A 19,421-nucleotide genomic window follows, 5' to 3' on the forward strand; every position below is an offset into this window, starting at 1 on the left:
TTGATGTGCACCGCGTGCGTCATTATGCTTCAACTAAAAGGAGTATATATATAGACTACCTAAAAATTGAGATATTCGAATAATTTTGCATATGCATTATATTTATACACATTGGGTCATACACACACACACACACACACACACACATTTAATAGGCGAGAGTCAGGTCGACGGATTAGACGACTTACCTTAATCATAATTATAGCGAAAAATGCAAGTCTTGACACGTGATTAAAGGAAGTGGCCTCCAGAAAGTACTAGCATAACGTGTTTTGAAGTTGTTGCCTCATTTGTGTGTCCTACAACAAGAATAAATGTATATTTCGAAAGTGCATTCTGTTTCCTGAAGTTAAAGATCAAAGTTAGTTTTTCATTGGTCTTAAGGTATGACGAACGAGGCGAGAATAACTGTGCTACGTATCGTCTCATCGCCTTCGGATGTCCTTCCCCTTTCCCTTTATTTCGAGCTAATTGACAGACGACTTATGGGTGATCGTCAACTCCTATTATCTGGCCTCTCCCTATAGGCGGGTTCACGTCCTCGGTTCGGTCATGCCATCCTTCAGCACGTGGAGCTTAGAAAGAATTATGTCGGTCGTTGAACTCCCGGGGACATATTGAGAGAGAGAGAGAGAGAGAGAGAGAGAGAGAGAGAGAGAGAGAGAGAGAGAGAGAGTTTGGGGACGGAAGGGAGGTCTAATGAATTGCTGTCCTACGTTGTCCACTTGATCGTATCGTTGATTGGAATCTCTCTTAGGGGTATTTGGACATGGCAAATGTTGCCTACTGCTGGGAATTGGCAAACACTAAATCGTTCAAGTAAAATCTAATGTATTTTTTTTTATACCGGACAAAAGCGTTTTAATTTTTATCAGCGTTAAGAAAAGTAAATACAAAATGTGGCTTGAAGAAGGTTAAAGGATAAACATAATGATAAACATAATGAAGTTTGTGATTTTTTCCTTTTTAGAAAGTTTTTTTTTATTTAGAAACTTAACAAGTTTTTTTTTTTTTTTTTTTTTTATTTAGAAATACGTTTTTGCAGTCGACTTCAGACTTTTTCCTTCAGATAGATAGATAGAAGAGTCTGTTATCGTCACGTTGTTACCTTCAATGGACAAGAAGTAAAACCAAAAATATATTTATAAATATATTGCGTCTAGCAGCACGACTGTGTATAGGCCACTCGGAACGCCGGAAGTGGCTTGATATTGAAAAATGAAAATCCAGCGCAATGTGACTGCTGTCAAGCTCATGCCAAAGTTGAACCTCACTTTTTGGTGCATTGCAGGAAACTTCAAGACACGAAAGAAAATGCAGTTGAGATACGTGGTGTGGATAAAGAAAGAAAGAAAAAAAAGGAGGGTTTCAGTGATGAACGAAGATGATTTACGCAGTGGGATTTGTAGATGTCCCGATTTTGAATAATGCATAAAATTTTTTTTCAGACCTCGAATGATCAATGGAAAAATTTACGTCGTGTATTTACTAGATTTGCTGACTGAAATGGTAAATAATAAAAAGGAAATTTGTATTTGTAAATAAAACATTTATACTTTGTTGACTGATGGTAAATAATAAAAGGGAAATTTTATTTATAAATAAAAGATTTCCTTTGTTAGCTTTTTAATAGATCAACAGACTGTGAATAGTAAGTAAAAAAATGTTATTAGATGGAAAATGAACTTAATGCATTATGAGAATAAGGCTTAAATAAGTTCCATTAACTTTTCGAACTGGTGTAAATGAAGCTCTGAAATATGATATATCAGTGTTGTGCAAAGGTTTATATATATATATATATATATATATATATATATATATATATATATATATATATATATATCTAGTATCTTATAAAATGGGAGATATAGTAAGTTTTTTTCCACCTCTTAAGTGTGGATTGTGGATTTGTTTTCATCAGAATCATCGATTTTGTTATTTTTAATTCACTTTCGTTCTTCGTAAGTTAGAAATGAGGGTGGATGTGGAAAATATTTATATGGCGGTAAATAGCACCATCAGCGGCAGCATTAGCGTGATGTGATGGCGGTGGACCCTTTAATCAGTCTGAAAAATGAAGTAACATTTTAAATGTTGATTACTTTTCATTATAATGATTATTATCATGGTACAGGTTTACGCTTTCATCTGATGTGTTTACGTTAGTTATCTAAATCTAACTTTTGCGAGCCGTGTGTTAGGCGTTGATATCACTCGAAGCTCGTAATTGAAATTGGGTGGGGATTCCCCGTAGGGTTTGTGGAGGCTTCATCGCCGACCTTTATTATTTGGTCGTAATCCATCTCTCTCTCTCTCTCTCTCTCTCTCTCTCTCTCTCTCTCTCTCTCTCTCTCTCTCTCTCTGACCTTTGGATATAACTTGATACGTAGGTTGCTGGCCATTTTTCTTCATGTTGGGAATACCTAATTGTATCTTGTTTTGGAAAGGGTCTGAGGTTATGTCGTAAATACTTTTTATTACTCTTGCATAACTCCTTTTTTACCGTTAGTGGTCTTATTGGACAAATACTACTTCTTGCTATTATCTTTCATTTTTTTCCGCTTATCTTTCGTTTCCTATTTTTCGCCAATGAAATATTCTGGAAAAGTGTAAAAATGGAATAAGTGTCACAGTATTTTCAACTCATATTAATATAATAGAGACATAGTTGATGGTGATTAACTGAAATAATTATTACTGCTAACAATTTATTCTCAGTTAAACCGTGTTAATTTTTGCTCTTCTTAAATAGTTGGACACTAAAATAACAAGAACGCGAAGGTTAAGGGAATATTCATAAGGTCGATGCTCTGTAAGGTCAGTGACTGGAATTAGCTCTCCCGGAAGGAGATGGCATGAGGAAGGAAGGGCCCACGTTCACAGGGGTCAAATGCGTCACAGAGGTCAAATGCGTCTCGGACGTCAATTGCGTCACAGAGGTCAAATGCTTCACGGAGGTCGAATGCGTCTCAGAGGTCAAATGCGTCTCAGAGGTCGAATGCGCCACAAAGGTCGAATGCGTCACAGAGGTCGAATGCGTCACCAAAATCAAATGCTTCAAAGAGGTCAAATGCGTCTCAGAGGTCAAGTGCGTCTCAGAAGTCAAATGCTTCACGTGGGTAAGAAAGAAGACGGCTGATGATTAATATCACTTCAATTTTTTTCTCAACGACTTATTCGCTCAAATTGAATTCGAAAATATTGTTTTGGCTCAGGTGCTGTCATTACTGAATTCTTTTTATCGCTTTGTAATTGCACAGTTGCAGCTGCACTTTATTCGTGAAAGAAAATGACGAATTAAAAGACTTAAAAAAAAACACACACTAGTTTTTCGATATATATTTATCAACCTGTGCCATTTTTATTTCCCAGAATGCATTTCCTGGTCATTAATGATTTTGCCATGTCATAAAAGCATATGTAACTGACCAGGAAGAGTGATTACCCTTCACGTAAAGCTCTAAAGCTCAGGTCGATGGCCTCATTTGCCAAAGGTTGATGCCTTTGCATGGAAGATGGATAAAAGCAAATATGATGTGAGATTGTTAGTTTCCAGGACCAGTGGCTGATAACGTTGGTCTTGTTGATATCCAATGGATTTTTCATGCTGGTAATTGGTATTGAAGTGATTTCCGGAGCGTGTGTTTCTTTCTTTCAATTCTCGCCTGGTCCATCTTATTTCCGATATTGTAAAATTGGAAAATTGTTTTATTCACACTACATATATATGCGGATATATATATATATATATATATATTATATATATATATAATATGTATATATATATATATAGTATTACATATTTCGTTTACTTGCCCGCTCTGCAGTTTAACGATGGTTGTTTCAGGGAGGTTCGACTTTCATGTTTGCAGCAAATACTATATATATATATATTAATTATATATGATATATTACCTATATATACTATATATATATATATATATATATATATAATATTATAATATATATATATATATATATATATATAATATATATATATATAATAATATATATAATATATATGATATATATATATATATATATATATATATATGTGTGTGTGTGTGTGTGAGAGAGAGAGAGAGGAGAGAGCGAGAGAGAGAGAGAGAGATTGAGAGACTGGCTGGCTTTGCCATCGCAATTATTTAAAAGGACAAACTATTCGAAAAGAACCGCGGGCGAGAAGTAGGAAAATAGACTCTCGGTAAGACTAGAACTTCCGGGAAACCGAGCAAAGTCTGTGTTAACAGAAATACTCGGAAGAAAAACCGTAAAGATTTTTCTTTTCCAGATACAAAGAAGCGATTCTCAGGCCACCGGAGAGTTAGCAAATTTCCTAATGGATTCGAAGGATTGTTTAATGTTTACGCTTTTAACGTTGATTGTATTGTTTATATATTTCTGTGTAGTTGTGGATGTTGTGTAAATTATTGTATTCCCCATTCGTTTGCTTTAAACGTTTCTGAATCTACGTCTTTGTATTGCTGGACTGTATTTATTCATTTATTTGTTCATTTATTTTCTTGCACGCTCAAATTACAGTCCCTCTCGAAAATAGTGTAGCTAGTGAGATCATACACATTAGATTTTTTTTTTTGTCATCGTCCTGACGTTCATCACATTTGGGAATTTTTGAAGACGGGCCGACATGCATGTTCACACACACACACACACACACACCACGGCGAGATCGACTGAGGGCACGAAATTTCGTTGCAATTTTAAAATAATTTCAATGAGACATTTTTTGCTCGCTTGTCTTTTAGTCACCTTTTGATTCGGAAAAGATAGACCCTCTGTTTATGGGGGAAGTTACCAATAAGCATATGCGATGCTGATACTCCCAGGAAACTAAGCTGTTGTAATTCATGTATGTAGGTAAGAATGATCGGAATAAGAGTCAGTATTGGGGATCCCGAGAGAGCTGTATTGAATTGGCCTGGTTTGGATTAGAACTACAAAATTTCGTTTAAGATGGAGGAACATGAGTGTCTCAAGCATTCTCATTCTGCGTTTGATCGGATGGTAATCGTGAAAAGACATCTGTGCAGGTGTATTGTATTTGGATCTATAGTGTTAATGCATAAATATAAACGCCATTTTTAAAGAGGCAATAGCAGTCTTTTAATTTACATGTATTTATTGTAACAAAAAAATCTAAAAGTTTTTTCCTTCCTACTTATAAAAATCTATAGGACAAGATTCTCAGGATTTCATTGGAAAGTTTTTCGCTGGAAGTAGATAACTTCCAAAGCCTTGAGGAAAGTTACGTTACGCAATGGTTACGTCAGTCGGAAAAAGTGGCACGTACGGAACTGGAGTTCCGTTGGCTTCGAGGATAACGAAGTTTGGCTTGACCCACTTTTCTTAGGACGATAGGACTTCCGCAGTTGTTGTCCCCCCCCCCCCCCCCCCCCCCCCCCCCCACCCCCCCCCCCCCTACCCCCCTACCCCCCACCCTCAGCTGCACGAACTTTGGGTGTTAGGTGTTAAGTGTTCTCTCTCTCTCTCTCTCTCTCTCTCTCTCTCTCTCTCTCTCTCTAGAATTCCTTGCGTTTAGTTCAGTAAATTGTGGAATATTTTCCATCTCTCTTTCTCTCTCTCTCTCGTCTAGAATTCCATGTGTTTAGTTCAGTAACTTGTGGAATATTTCTCTCTCTCTCTCTCTCTCTCTCTCTCTCTCTCACACACACACACACACACACACACACACACACACACACACACACACACACACATCTAGAATTCCTTGCATTTAGTTCAGTAAATCCTGGAATATTTCTCTCTCTCTCTCTTAGATGACATCAGTGAAAGAGTTGTGTGAATGTCCTCGTGTTACTTCGAGTGAAGTGTGATTTAGTCTACGTCCTTATCTCACCTCTGGAGACACGCTCTACCTTCTTCCTCTGATTACGTCATCCTTACTCTTCGATTGTCTGATTTTTTTTTTTTTGGGTGTCTGTCAAGAGATGTGATTATCTCCTTGTAAATTATGAGTTAAAGAGAGTGCAGGGATTTTCCCCTGCTGATCACAAATAACTCGTAACAATACAGACTTGGTCCAATAAATGTAATTAGTGTATAGTAGCGTGAATACAATTTTTCTAGGCTATAGAATTTGTCTAGTGGTCAATTTTACATTCTCGCTCGGGAATTCCTTCTAAACAATTTGAGTAACGTTCTAATAGTGGAATTTCCTTTGAAACAAATTATATGTAGCGTTTTAATAAATAGACGAACCTCCTGAGGAGGCGTTAGGTATAATTTGAAATTTTTTTATACATTTTTTTTCTTGCTGCTCGCGGACCATCTTTGGATTTTCTGTATTATCCAAGTTAGGCCTAAGGCTCCGGTAGTTGGACGGCGTGGGACGGCTGGTGAAGGAATGAGGGAAGGGGCAAATAACAGTTGATGGTGAGGAAAAGAGGACCCGGACTCCAGGAGAGAGAGAGAGAGAGAGAGAGAGAGAGAGAGAGAGAGAGAGAGAGAGAGAGAGTCAGTCTCTCGGGGGGGATCGTGAGGAAGAGTGGGCAGTGTAGGAGGTACTACGGGGGTTAAGTGGGGGTAAAGTGGTGGGGGATGGGGGAGGGACGTCTTTTATGTAGGTGATTATGACGTCTGCGTTACGTCGGCGTTTCAGATCCGGGAAATGGAAAAGCCTTTAACGCAGTCCCTTGTGTTGATGGAAAAACCTTCGTCTGTTTATTATCCTTTTTTTCCCCCAAAGACGAGAAATTATGGTCTGAGGCTTGTTTTTATAAGGATGTATAAGATTGGGTACTTTTTTTTTTATTCCTTGTTAGTTTATTTATCATAGATTTTATTTTTTTATTCTTAATTCGGATGAACGGTAAAGGCTGAACCATTTGTCTCTTTTTTTTAACAAGATTGGTCATTTTATTATTTGTTCAGACAAATAGAGAACGCTGAGCGGTCGTATGTTCTATTCCAGTCGTACTATTATTTTTTTATGCATAAGTAACCTGATTTTAATGATATTTATTATTGCTTGATGGTGATTTTAAAAATGCCAACGACGATGAGAAGGCCTCCTTCGATTTTGACAGAAGAAATTCCATTGCAAATTTGGAGATTTAACATACAAGAACGACAAAATAGGAAGGTTCATTTTGCAATGTAAACAACTTTAAGGTGCCGGAATCTAGGATGAAATTAAAATAAAATTCAACTGATATATGAAATTATTTAAAACTTAATGTAAAACTGTTTTTCTTTCATATGTCGTTCATTAAAATCACAGCCAATTTTTGACTGTCCACATTTTTTTAAAAATTAAATATATTGAAGTCTTTAATATAGTCTTGTGTTATTTGAAACTAAGTAGTGAAACCCTTTAGTAAGAGTAAAATAAAATAAAACGTATTGATGTTAAATTAGTAAGATTAAAATGACGATAAATAGGGCATGTATGAATAATGTTACGTGATATAAAGTCAGAGAGAGAGAGAGAGAGAGAGAGGCTGCCAGCCTGCCTGTCGTAAACTGGGAAGCGCAGATAATTATTCATTGTTATTGCCTTGAGAGCCAGAGCATTTTTATTTCCCGAGGAAACTGAAAAGGTACGATAGTGTCTCGTATATGATTAACTCACGCAGCGCGAATTTAATAAGGAATATTGCAATTGCAAAGTTAAGCGATAGAGATGATTTAGTAAGACTGATTTTTGTCTTTTTCGTTTTCGGAGGGTCTCTCTCTCTCTCTCTCTCTCTTCTCTCTCTCTCTCTCTCTTTTGCTTGATAGGGAGTTTTGTGCTTGTTTCTTAAATAATCTGCCTCATATTTCAATTATCCTTAAGCTGAACGTGTTTTGTATTGTTTTAATTTTCTCGTATGTTTTAACACTTCGTTTTATTCTTGCATTGAACCAAACCTTGCTCTCACAAACGCTTTGTTTTCCATGGCTGGTTAATGTACTCACAAGTGATCAAAGACTCAGATGAACCAACTTACTTTGCTTTTAGTTTATGACTTCACTTAACGTTTTGCTTAATTTGTGATGTGGAGTGAGGACAACCTTGTATTATTATTATTATTATTATTATTATTATTATTATTATTATTATTATTATTATTATTGGTGTGTCTCTTATAGCAATATATGCTTTTATCTGGTTTTTAAGCTTTTTTTATATTTTGATGAAGTATTTTCGTCTTATCTGACTTTTTTTAGAGGATACTGGAATTGAGGACATTATTATTATTATTATTATTATTATTATTATTGTTGTTGTTGTTGTTGTTGTTGTTGTTGTTGTTGTGTTGTTGTTGTTGTTTATGTTATGTTGTCGTCGATATTGGTAGATGTGTATGTTATCAAAATATGCTGTCATCTAGTTTTTAAGTTTTTAAAAAAATATGTTTTGATAAAGTATTTTAGTCTTATTTGAACGTCTCTCTTTGAAGCTACGGGGTTATCAGTCTTGGATATTGGAAAGCATAACAAAGCAGAGGGCGTCACTGGCGATATTTAATAGCATCCGCCCTCGTGACCTACTTTCCCCTCCCTCTACTCTTCCCATTTTCCCATTTCTTTCAAATGACCCTTCTCTCTTTTTCCCTTCCAATTTTTCGTATTCTTTCGTGCGACTCCTTTCTCCATTCTCTTTTTATGAGAAGTCCTCTCAACCCTTCTTCCCTCTCTGTTCGTGTTTGCCTTGCTTGTGTTTCAATTCCCTTCTTCTCTCTCGCGCTCTCTCCCCTCCGTCATCCTTTGTGACCTTCCTCCCGTTCTCCTTCATTATACTGTGTGACCTTCCTCGTTCCAGTTTAGCAGTTTTTAGGGGGACTGTGATTGGCTGGGCTTTGGTCTCCGAGGTGGCGACCGCTTCTGGCGAGATTTGTGTTATAGTTATTTTTTCCGATATATTTTATTGTGGAAATTGTGATGATGATTTGGCCGTGATTTTTAGAGGTAGAATTATGTTTCGAAGGAGCTGGACGCTGTTGTTGTTTTTTTTGGTCGCTTTCGAGTTTCAAGTAAAAAATATATTTTTCTTATATGCTCATATTGAATTCGTGTTGTGGTCTTAGTAAGTTTTTAGTGAATATTTGTGAGTTTGCGTGCATGTTGTGAAGACTTTTCAATAAAGAATGGAGACATATTACAGCTGAATTATTTTTCTGATGGCATGTTTGATATATATATATATATATATATATATATATATATTGTATATATGATATAATATATATATATATATATATATGTATATATATATATATATATATATATAATTCACTTCCATTGTATGCATTCATATATGTAATGTCATAGAGATTTACCAAATAACAAAATTGTCCCCAAATTGTTGAAAAAAAAATTAAACTAACTTTGGTATTGAAATACCGCAAAGATTTATTCTAGTGTTATGTGTTTCGTAATATATTATACTGTTTACCATGGGTCAGGTAGCTCTTAAAGCCACAGTAGTCTGTATGAGAACATGTTTTATTATGCTTATGTTTTTGCTTAAGTAACATTCGTGTGGTATACCTTTTGTGCTATTTATTGGTCCTAGAGAAAAACACAACTGAGATCTTTAGTTGTTTGTGTTCCACCTTGTAATTTAAGTTCTTTGGTGATGCAACTTATTATTGCGTTAAAAAGAATTGATCTGTTACTAATGCAGCAGCGCCATTTTCAGAATCATTTGTAAACATCGACGCCACAAATTTCTTCATACAATACAAATCTCGGGTATGACTTAGTTCAAACGTTTATTGTAATTCGTACCACAAAGTACAAAACTCTAATATAACGTTGTTCATACGTTTATCGTAATTTGTACCTCTAGTTCTTGTGGTAATAAAGATTTATTTTCAAAATCTATTATTTTTTTTTATTTCGCTTTCAGAAGCTCATAAACCTTGATGTGGCAAAGCAGCTGAAATGTCACTATTCAAAGATGATTAGACTTCTGGTCCCAGAACTTGCAAGTCATCCTAGAAAATCAGTAGAGCTTAGGGCTTGTGGTTCTTAGATCATTCGCTGAAACACGCGGCTTTTGTTGATCCTGCACCATTGACACAGCTTCGAAGGACGTTTGGAAGTACTTGACCTTTTTCAGGTGTTAGTTGTCGATGTACACAATATTTTCGATAGTTGCTCCCTATTTGCATGTATGCTTGCATTAATAATTCAACACGTGCTTGCATAACTTGCTGGTAGGTTCACTTTGTCATTTGTCGAAGTTGGTGTGGCTCTCTCTCTCTCTCTCTCTCTCTCTCTCTCTCTCTCTCTCTCTCTCTCTCTCTCTCTCTCTCTCTCTCATAAGATAAAAATGCTTTTTTTTAATATTTACATTTATAATTTATACACTTGACATGCTGCGTTTGTGCGTTTACGCATAGATATGCAGGCAATGTATACATACACAAAATATATATATATATATATATATATATATATATATATATATATATATATATATATATATATATATATATATATAGAAAGAGAGGAACGCGTACACAGTCCTCGTAACGACCTGAAATGCAGCTCCACACCACTACCACCGAAGTGCATTGTTGGAACATTGGAGCCGAGGACGAAGTCTTGCCTATATATATTTCACATCGTAAGGCAAGAAAGAAAAGGAAAAGAGAAGTCGAATGAGAAAAACGCCCTTGAGGTGGAAAAGGAACTAATTACTTGGAACAAAGGTGACGGCTTCGAGACACGCCATATTGATATGTGAGTGCCGAGATTCAGCGGGCCGGTAGAGAATATTTTCGGGGGCCACTTCTTGAGGGGAAATTGAAAAGGAGGCGGCAAAAGAAGAGACCGGAAAAAGTGGGGGTTGGTCTGAAAGGGCAACGAAGGACAGAGAGAGAGAGAGAGAGAGAGAGAGAGAGAGAGAGAGAGAGAGAGAGAGAGAGACGGAAAGCGCGAGAGGGAGACGAAAAATAGTGGCTAATTGTAATTAGCGGCGCAGGGAGGAGGGTGAGGAGGGTACGAAATCAGATTAAAAGAAAGAGAGAGAATGCAGGTAAAAAGGGAGAAGAAGAAATATACGTCGGAGGGAAGGTACTGAGGATGAAAAGGATTGGATAACTTTCCTGTCCTGACACTGGTATTTGTCACTGAGGGATTCGAGAATTACCTCCGTGGGGACATCCAATTACCAAGGAAGAAAAATTGTGTTACGTATTGTGTTACGTAACACACATCAGTCACGCACTTGGGGAACAGATAACCTTCGGGGGACGAATTTTATTGTCTTGCCTGAGTTAACTTTGTAGTGACAAGATGCCTTTTTGATTGCTGTTCCTGATGTTATGTAATTGCTCTATACTGTTCATGCTATTGTTGTCAGATATGGTTATCACTCCTGCCTGTTTTAAGTTTTTAAGAGGCGATTATTGGGATTGATTATTTTTGCTGTCAGATGTTATGATGATGATCATAATATTGTCAGGTACAATTATCATTACAGATCATATTTGGCTCAAGATATTAATATTAGTAATATTTGCTGTCATTAACTACCGTTATTATAAATCGTAGTTGTACTCGGAAGACTATTTTTTCAAGTTTGTTATTGTCATATGCCATGAGTATTAATATTCCAATTGGTTTTCCTGTTGAGTATGTGACATTCACTATATTACAAGAACTTAGGCAATTATGACGAAGAAGTTTGATTAGTTATTGATTAAGATTGTATTTATTGTCAAAACCTATTTTCGCATATTAGGATTTTCTAGTTCTGTAATGTCTTTTTCAAATTAAGGCTCTAAAAAAATAAAAAAATAAAAAAATAAACTTAGACCAAAAAGGACGAAATTCCACCCTATCTCTTAAAGAAAGGGAGTTTTTATAAGTCAGGGAAATCAGAAGGTGGTAGGAATTAAAGACCTGATGTTCGAAGGGGAGACAGGAATAAATTTTTCGTACATGACACCAAGTAGGTTTTTAAAAAATTAACTCCAACAAAATGTTTAAAGGAACTGAACTATACCATACACCTCTTCGCTGGGTCTATATTGGACCGCTGCCCTTAAAATTTCTCTGAAATATTGTGACATTTGGCAACAATTACTTTTTGTTATATGAATCACGCACCGTTTCCTTTTCGTATTTCTTTTGGACTTGCTTATAATTGTATTTCATTATAAGCAAGTCGAAAAGAAATACGAAAAGAAAACGGTGCGTGATTCATATTACAAAAAGTAATTGTTGCCAAAGGTCACTGATTTTTTCGTGGGATTATATATCTAGATGAATTATATCCTGAGGGAAGTTTTCAGTCTCTGGAATCTTTTTCTTTATATAAATATTTCAGAGAAATTTTGAACAGGTTAGCCAGTTCCCCAATATAGAACCAACCCCGGCGCCGCCCCGCCCCCGCCGCCCCCCCTGCCGCCGGCCGCCCCCCCCGCCCGCGCGCCGGCGAAGAGGTTTATGGTATGGTTCATTTCCGTTAGATATTTTGTTGGAGTTAATTTTTTTTTTTTTTTTTTTTTATTTTTTTTTTTTTTTAATATTTGTGACTTTATAGGTTGCATTACCTGGCGCCATGTTCGAAAAATTTGAGTTACTGTCCTTCTTGCATAGAGTCGTTCACTTGATCGTTTCGTGTTACAAATGGAGACAATTTTCTCCGTTGATCTGAACTCATATCCCCCAGAGAGAGAGAGAGAGAGAGAGAGAGAGAGAGAGAGAGAGAGAGAGAGAGAGAGAGAGAGATATGATCCTTCGTCAAGAATTTCGCGTGAAGTGTGAAGTATTATACAGGTTGTCCATAAAGTCTCAGCACCGTTACAAGTATTTATGGCTTGTAATGGTACTGGGACTTTATGGACACCCTGTATATGCATGTGTGCATTATATAAGGGCCAAACGGTTTATTATATGTCATTTCACACGGTGAAGTCCTGGCTTCAGCCTTATTTAAAAGTATTCTAATTTGAATTGGACATGCACAGAGCCATTTGATAGTTCTAATTTAATATCAGCACAGTTCTGGCGAATAGGATTTATTCTTTCAAATGATTTACTGTGCGTCTGGCTTAACTTCGACTCTCTCTCTCTCTCTCTCTCTCTCTCTCTCTCTCTCTCTCTCTCTCTCTCTCTCTCTCTCTAAAAAAAGGAGATTTTGAGTAACACATAGAGAAAAATACTTTTTACCTCTCTCTCTCTCTCTCTTTGTGAATGCACAGTAAAACCTGCTCCTACAGATAAGTGAGTATACGATGTCTCCTCGGATGGACTAAAAAGTCTTTGAGACATCCTCATCCTTGTAACTCTCTCTCTCTCTCTCTCTCTCTCTCTCTCAAAAAGGAGATTTTGAGTAACGCATAATTATCGAAAAAAAAAATTTTTTTCCCCTTCCCTCCCCCGAATTGAGACTGAGCGTGAATAGCGTGCTAATGAGGTGGAGGGTAGGGGAGCGGCCTGGGAGGACATTTTGTACTCGGCTTTTTAAAAAAAATCATCACGCTTTTACGGACTTAACTTTCCACTTAGGACCTGGCCATATAGGGGCGCAAGAAGTTTCTACCCATTTTGGAAACGTTAATTGATGGATTCGTTCCGAGCGGCTTTTACGGCATTTTAAATATTTCGGCTATTATCGGGATGAGATTAGTGTTGAGAGGGAGTTCATTTTTCAGCGCTTTGAGTTAGACAAAATTCGTGTTGATGAATTTATGGCTTTGGCATTTTGTGCTCATTACTTTATTTAGATAGTGTGGTAATTCAGTGTTTGTTAAGTCTGATTTTATGCATATTATTATTTATAATGCTTGTAATTGTACCTTCGGTATTAAGATAAAACACGCATTATATATATATATATATATATATATATATATATATTATATATATATATATACCTATATATATATCTGGTAAAAGTGTTCTGTTACAACAGAATTCCGTCTAATAAAAGGAACCCATAAAAACGCCAAAATATAGACAGCATATAAGTACTATATTTCAGAGACTGCTCTCTCTCTTCAGGTAGGTCATGAAGAGAGACAGTGGTCTCTGAAATATAGTACACTTACTTTCTATATTTTGGCGTGTTTATGAGCTCCTTTTATCATTCACACACACACACACACACACACACACACACACACACACACACACACACACACAACACACATATATATATATATATATATATATATATATGAAATGTGTGCGTGTGTTATTGGTTTTTATACTAAGAATAATTTATGTATGTGCATGTACGTTCATACGAACCTTACAATTTCCCTGCTATCTAGTTTTGAGGTCAAAGACCTTCGCCGAACGTAATGTGGCATCGTGTTCCTTTGAGCGAGGAAGCGTAAATGTCTCATTGTATTGCCTAATGAATATTCATGGTCATCCTGAGTAAGCGGCAGTAGCGTAATTCGCATGAAGAATGACGACGTCTTTTTAGTTTCGCAGTACGAGGTTCTTTGAATGCGTCGGGTTACGCATGTTGGGCACGGAATATTCTGCTCAAGTTAGCGTATACTGCTAAAATTAAGCGTAATCTGCTAAAGTACGCTTTGATGTTGAACGAACCTCACTGGAGAGCATTTTTTCCTTTGTTATGTAATGGTGGTCTTTGAAACATGGCTTGTTTTGTTACGTTCATTGTCAAAGTAGTCGTTACTGATGTAACGATTTTTTAAAATCTGCTTTGCTATAAGAATAATGACCTTTTGAATGCATGCCTCAGTAGTAAGAAAATTATCGAATCAATAGGTTAGTTGGGATTGTTACTAGATCATTGAACTTTATGTAACAGCTGTAACAAAGGTATCTGTAAGATATTTTTCATGTAATGTTAAGCCATTTAATTGTCGATGATGTTTCATAGCTTGGTTTCATATTGGTTCAATCTGGTCTCTTTAGTCTTGCGACATTAAATGTTTAATTATAATTGACTTCTTCTTCTTCTTCTTCTTCTTCTTCTTCTTCTTCTTCTTCTTCTTCGTCTTATTATTATTATTATTATTATTTTATTAAATTATTATTATATTATTATTAATTATTAATTATTATTGATTATTATTATTATTATTATTATTATTATTAGTTACTTACAATTTTCACCGACTCGTAACTGCTTGAACAAGTACCTGTTTACGGAACATAATTCTATAATGAACTAATGTTAGGTTTACCATCCTGTGCGCCCCGTCCTAATTCCAATCCCCAACCCCCATCCCCAACCCCAAACCCCCATCCCCCACCCCAAACCCCCACACACAAACACACACAAGAGCTGCAATAACGTATGAAGTGGAGGATGTGGGAAGATAGGATATACGTTGTTCGATAAGAGCAGGGAACCCCCGCCCCCCTCCCATCCTTTTGGAAGAGGCGCCCATCCTTCGAGTGGCGCTCGAGACTGGGTCACAGGCCCTTGCGGTAATTGGAGAGGTCTACAGAGGAACTTTTGCCGCTACCTAAGATGAGAGGAAAAAAGAAAAGAAAAAGAGGACGTAGTCTTTTCCGTTCTTAACGTGGGCTGTATCTGTTCTTACTTTTATGGGTCACCAGCGGATACTTTTTTTTTTTTTTTTTTTTAATTATTATGTCAGATATTTCCATTCTAAACCTGTGTACTTGAATGTACAAATTAAGTCAGGTATTTACATTTCGAATTTTTGTACTTAAATGTACAAATTGAGTCAGATATATCCACTCAGAATTTGTGTACCGGAATGTGCTATTTTTAAAATTCACTCATGATATGTTCATCTTAAATACTGCATAGAACTCTTGTATGATTTTCATTGTATGTTGGTCTCTTATACTGTAACCTCGTGTTGCTTAAGCATGAAAAGACATACGCTTATAATTTTGTTGATAAATACTTAAATACTGAATCCTTTGTGATACTAGCATGGTATGTTTTAAGAATGAAAATTCTCTCTCTCTCTCTCTCTCTCGCTCTGAATGGATGAAAATATTCGTAAAATGGCTTTTTAGTTCTGTTGATAGCAGTTTTTAAGAATAAAAATTTAAAAATTCCTTAAGTTTCCGTATTCGAACGAATCTCGTAATTGGAGCGGGCGCGTTCATCGCCTCATCTTCAAGGTTCATTTATTGATACTTCATTTTATTATGTAATAGTCCAGAAACTCCTTTTTATTATGTACATAACCCTGAAACTACTTTTTACAAGTCATTATGTATAATCATGGAAACTGCTTTTTATTAACGTCACCATTCGAGATTTCGTGAAGTAGTTTTCCAACGCTTCAGGTTTGTTTAATTCGAGAAATACCTTTATTATGTTGTTAATGAATGTCTCATTCCTGTAATTAGAATAAATGTAGAACCGACTCCAAAACACATCCCGGTTATGTCATTACAGCAGTTGATGGATATTTGCGGTCGGTCGACGTTAATAACGTTAACGGAAATAAACCAGTCAGTTAATGCGGTTATTTAATGTATTAAATGAGATCTTCCATCACGGCGGGGAAATAATCAACGGTGCTATCGCAATGCAATTACCAGCTTAGGTGTTGTCTTCCGTCATTGAATATCACTTCAGGATTGATTAAATTTTGTAGAACTACAGTAAGATGTTTTTTTTCTATTAAGTTTGCATTTGTTGCGTGATGTCGGTGCATATTCTTATGACACTGAAATCTCTCTTAAGAATGATTCACTGTCGATAAGATACTTGAATGCATGTAATAAAGGCTAATCTGTTAAGAAAATGCCTTTGACATCAAAGGCGCGGCCGCTTGACGATTTTATTAATTAATCAATTAATCAGTACAGTCTTAGAATGTATTCTCTCGCAAAATCAGAATATAGTCACTGATGCAACTAAATGAAAATACACCATATATGTAATCATGATATGTATATTCATGTGTTTGTATGTATATATATACATATATATGCATATATATATACTATATATATATATATTATATATATATATATATATATATATATATCTATATATATATATATATATATATATATATATATATATATATTCTTTCATATATCATATATATCTATATATGTGTGTGTGTGTGTGTGTTGTGTGTGGGGTGTGTGTGTTATATATATATATATATATCTATATATATATATATATATTATAATATATATATTATATATATATATATATATGTTACCATTTTCGTAGAGCTACCTAGCAAAATACTTAATGGTAACAAATTCGTACCAATCAGCCAATAATGTTTGTATTATACATATCCATTTTCGTAAACCGAAGAATTCATTAGCAATTAGGAGTGACCTATTCTCAAACAGTTTTCTGTGGCTCCAGTTTTTTCCTCCTTACCTGGAGCCTGGAATCCATTTGTGGTGGTGCGCCGTTCTTCGGAGACAATTCTCAGAGGAAGATTGCTTTTAGATGGTCATTTGTTTGTGTTTGGAAATGTTTTGTTTTTGTCTCGACAGGTCAATTTTTCCCCTAAACAAAGCTTTCAAACCTCGTCCTGTTGAACAGTAAGTGTTTTGACCACTTTGGGGAAATGAAATGACGACAGCGAATGCATTTTTTATCTTTTTTTTTTTGTTGTGTGTGTGTGTGTGTGTTATCTATTTCGTTTAGGTAAAAAAAAACATACCGAAATGGTGTTACTTCTCAAAAGATGCGGGATTGTCTGTGAAGCCAACACAAATTCTTTAGTTGTAGTGGAAAGGGTGTAATTATTTGTCTGAAAGTTTTTATTATTTTCCACTTCTAATTATTTCGTGAAATGTATTTGACATGTAAGTTATACAGTTTTTGAAATTATATATATATATATATATATATATATATATATATATATATATATATTATAGATACATACATGAATGATTTATGGTGTTTATTAGAAATATACTTAAGAATCGCCTTTTTTCTACTATTTGTGTTTACTTGCATATAGTTTTGCATAAGTGCTACTGTGTTAATGAATAAATAAAGGAACAGTTTATACGTTTATATTTATGAACGTAAATGTAGCCAATTTGGCATTTAAACCCGAAAGAACTGGCGCATTCCCACCGACACAAATTGCAAAGTAGATGTATTAAAATCTGTCATTATGTTGTTTATTTAGAGAAAAATACACATTTTAAGGTGCATAGTCACACAAAGAAAAGATAGAGCTTGTATCTTAATCACCATCAATTACATGTCAGACATTCGCCGCTGGAATAATCGCTTCACGTTAAAGGGAACGAAACACAACATATTTTACGAAATATTCTGGAAATATCGGAAAGGTTACGACTCCCCAAGAGGGAAGGATGAAAAAAAGCGTGGGAGGAATAATAATGAACAGCAAATCATGCAGAGCATATGCAGCTGGTTCGCATAAGAGGATTAACGTGTAGTACAGTATAAAAGCCATAGTACTGGGGGACGGTTTACTGCCGGCTATAGAGTTCATTCTATCTTGCATGAAAATGGTGATATGGTGTTATGACCGGTGAAATTCACTTTATGTAAATATATATATATATATATATATATATATATATATATATATATATATATATATATATTATATATATATACATATATATACTATCTATAATGTGTATATATACACATCATATATAAATATACATAGATATCGGATATGCACATGGAACTAAGTATCCGTACTCAAATTAAGTTTAATGTATTTACACGCTGCTTTAATTATTTTACATTTATAATTTCTTTATATTTTAACATGCACGTCCTTATTCTATTGCAATCGAGTGTTGTCCATTAATATTTTTCTTTAGTAAATATATTAAAGACAGCGTTTGATCTAAAAAATAATTATTCATTGGCTTTATATTTCAGGTACGTCATTGTGTACTGGATCCTGTGAGTGACCTGTCTGGTAAGCGAAGGTTTCTTTGGTTTTTCTTATCTTCTTAGCCTTTAAGCTACTGTTTACTTACACACACACACTCATATATATATATATATATATATATATATATATATATATATATATATATATTTTATATATATGTATATATAGATATAAGCCACGAGCGAAAGTGAAACACTGGAGTAGCTGCAAGATCTTTCGACTCACGTCCTTTACTTAGCAGACCGATTGCTACTCCAGTGTTTCACTTTCCTTCGTGGCTTATACCTTTATTTATGCATTTATCCATTTATCACGTTCCAAACTTTCGTGATTCAGTTACACACACACACACACACACATACACATATATATATATATATGTATATATAAATAATATATGTATACATATATATGCATATATGCAAATACATTCATATACAATTTTATATATACTAATAATCACCACTGCCCAGCTACCTGCAACGGACGCTAGAACGCGGATGCAAGCGGCACACAGGGTCACAGAGTTAAGAGCCAGCCATCTTCATTCCCATCTTGTTTGAAGCCCTGATGCTTCTCCCTCATTCTACCCCTGTT

At 35.4% G+C, this 19,421-nt stretch overlaps 1 protein-coding gene across 3 annotated transcripts in view; it reads left to right on the forward strand.

Moving 5' to 3' along the window:
• The window catches only part of LOC135206163 (solute carrier organic anion transporter family member 3A1-like), a 297,764-nt gene that overhangs the window by 159,205 nt on the left and 119,138 nt on the right, over window positions 1–19,421 (forward strand). The window contains exon 1 of one of the 3 annotated variants that reach the window (XM_064237444.1): window positions 18,803–18,848. The exons of the other annotated variants lie outside the window; for them this stretch is intronic. The gene's annotated coding sequence lies outside the window, so the exon portion shown is untranslated. Of the gene's footprint in view, window positions 1–18,802; window positions 18,849–19,421 lie in introns of those variants that run through there. 3 annotated transcript variants of the gene reach the window in all.

This window comes from Macrobrachium nipponense, chromosome 29 (assembly GCF_015104395.2).
Source record: "Macrobrachium nipponense isolate FS-2020 chromosome 29, ASM1510439v2, whole genome shotgun sequence".
NCBI classification, from domain to species: Eukaryota; Metazoa; Arthropoda; class Malacostraca; order Decapoda; family Palaemonidae; genus Macrobrachium; species Macrobrachium nipponense.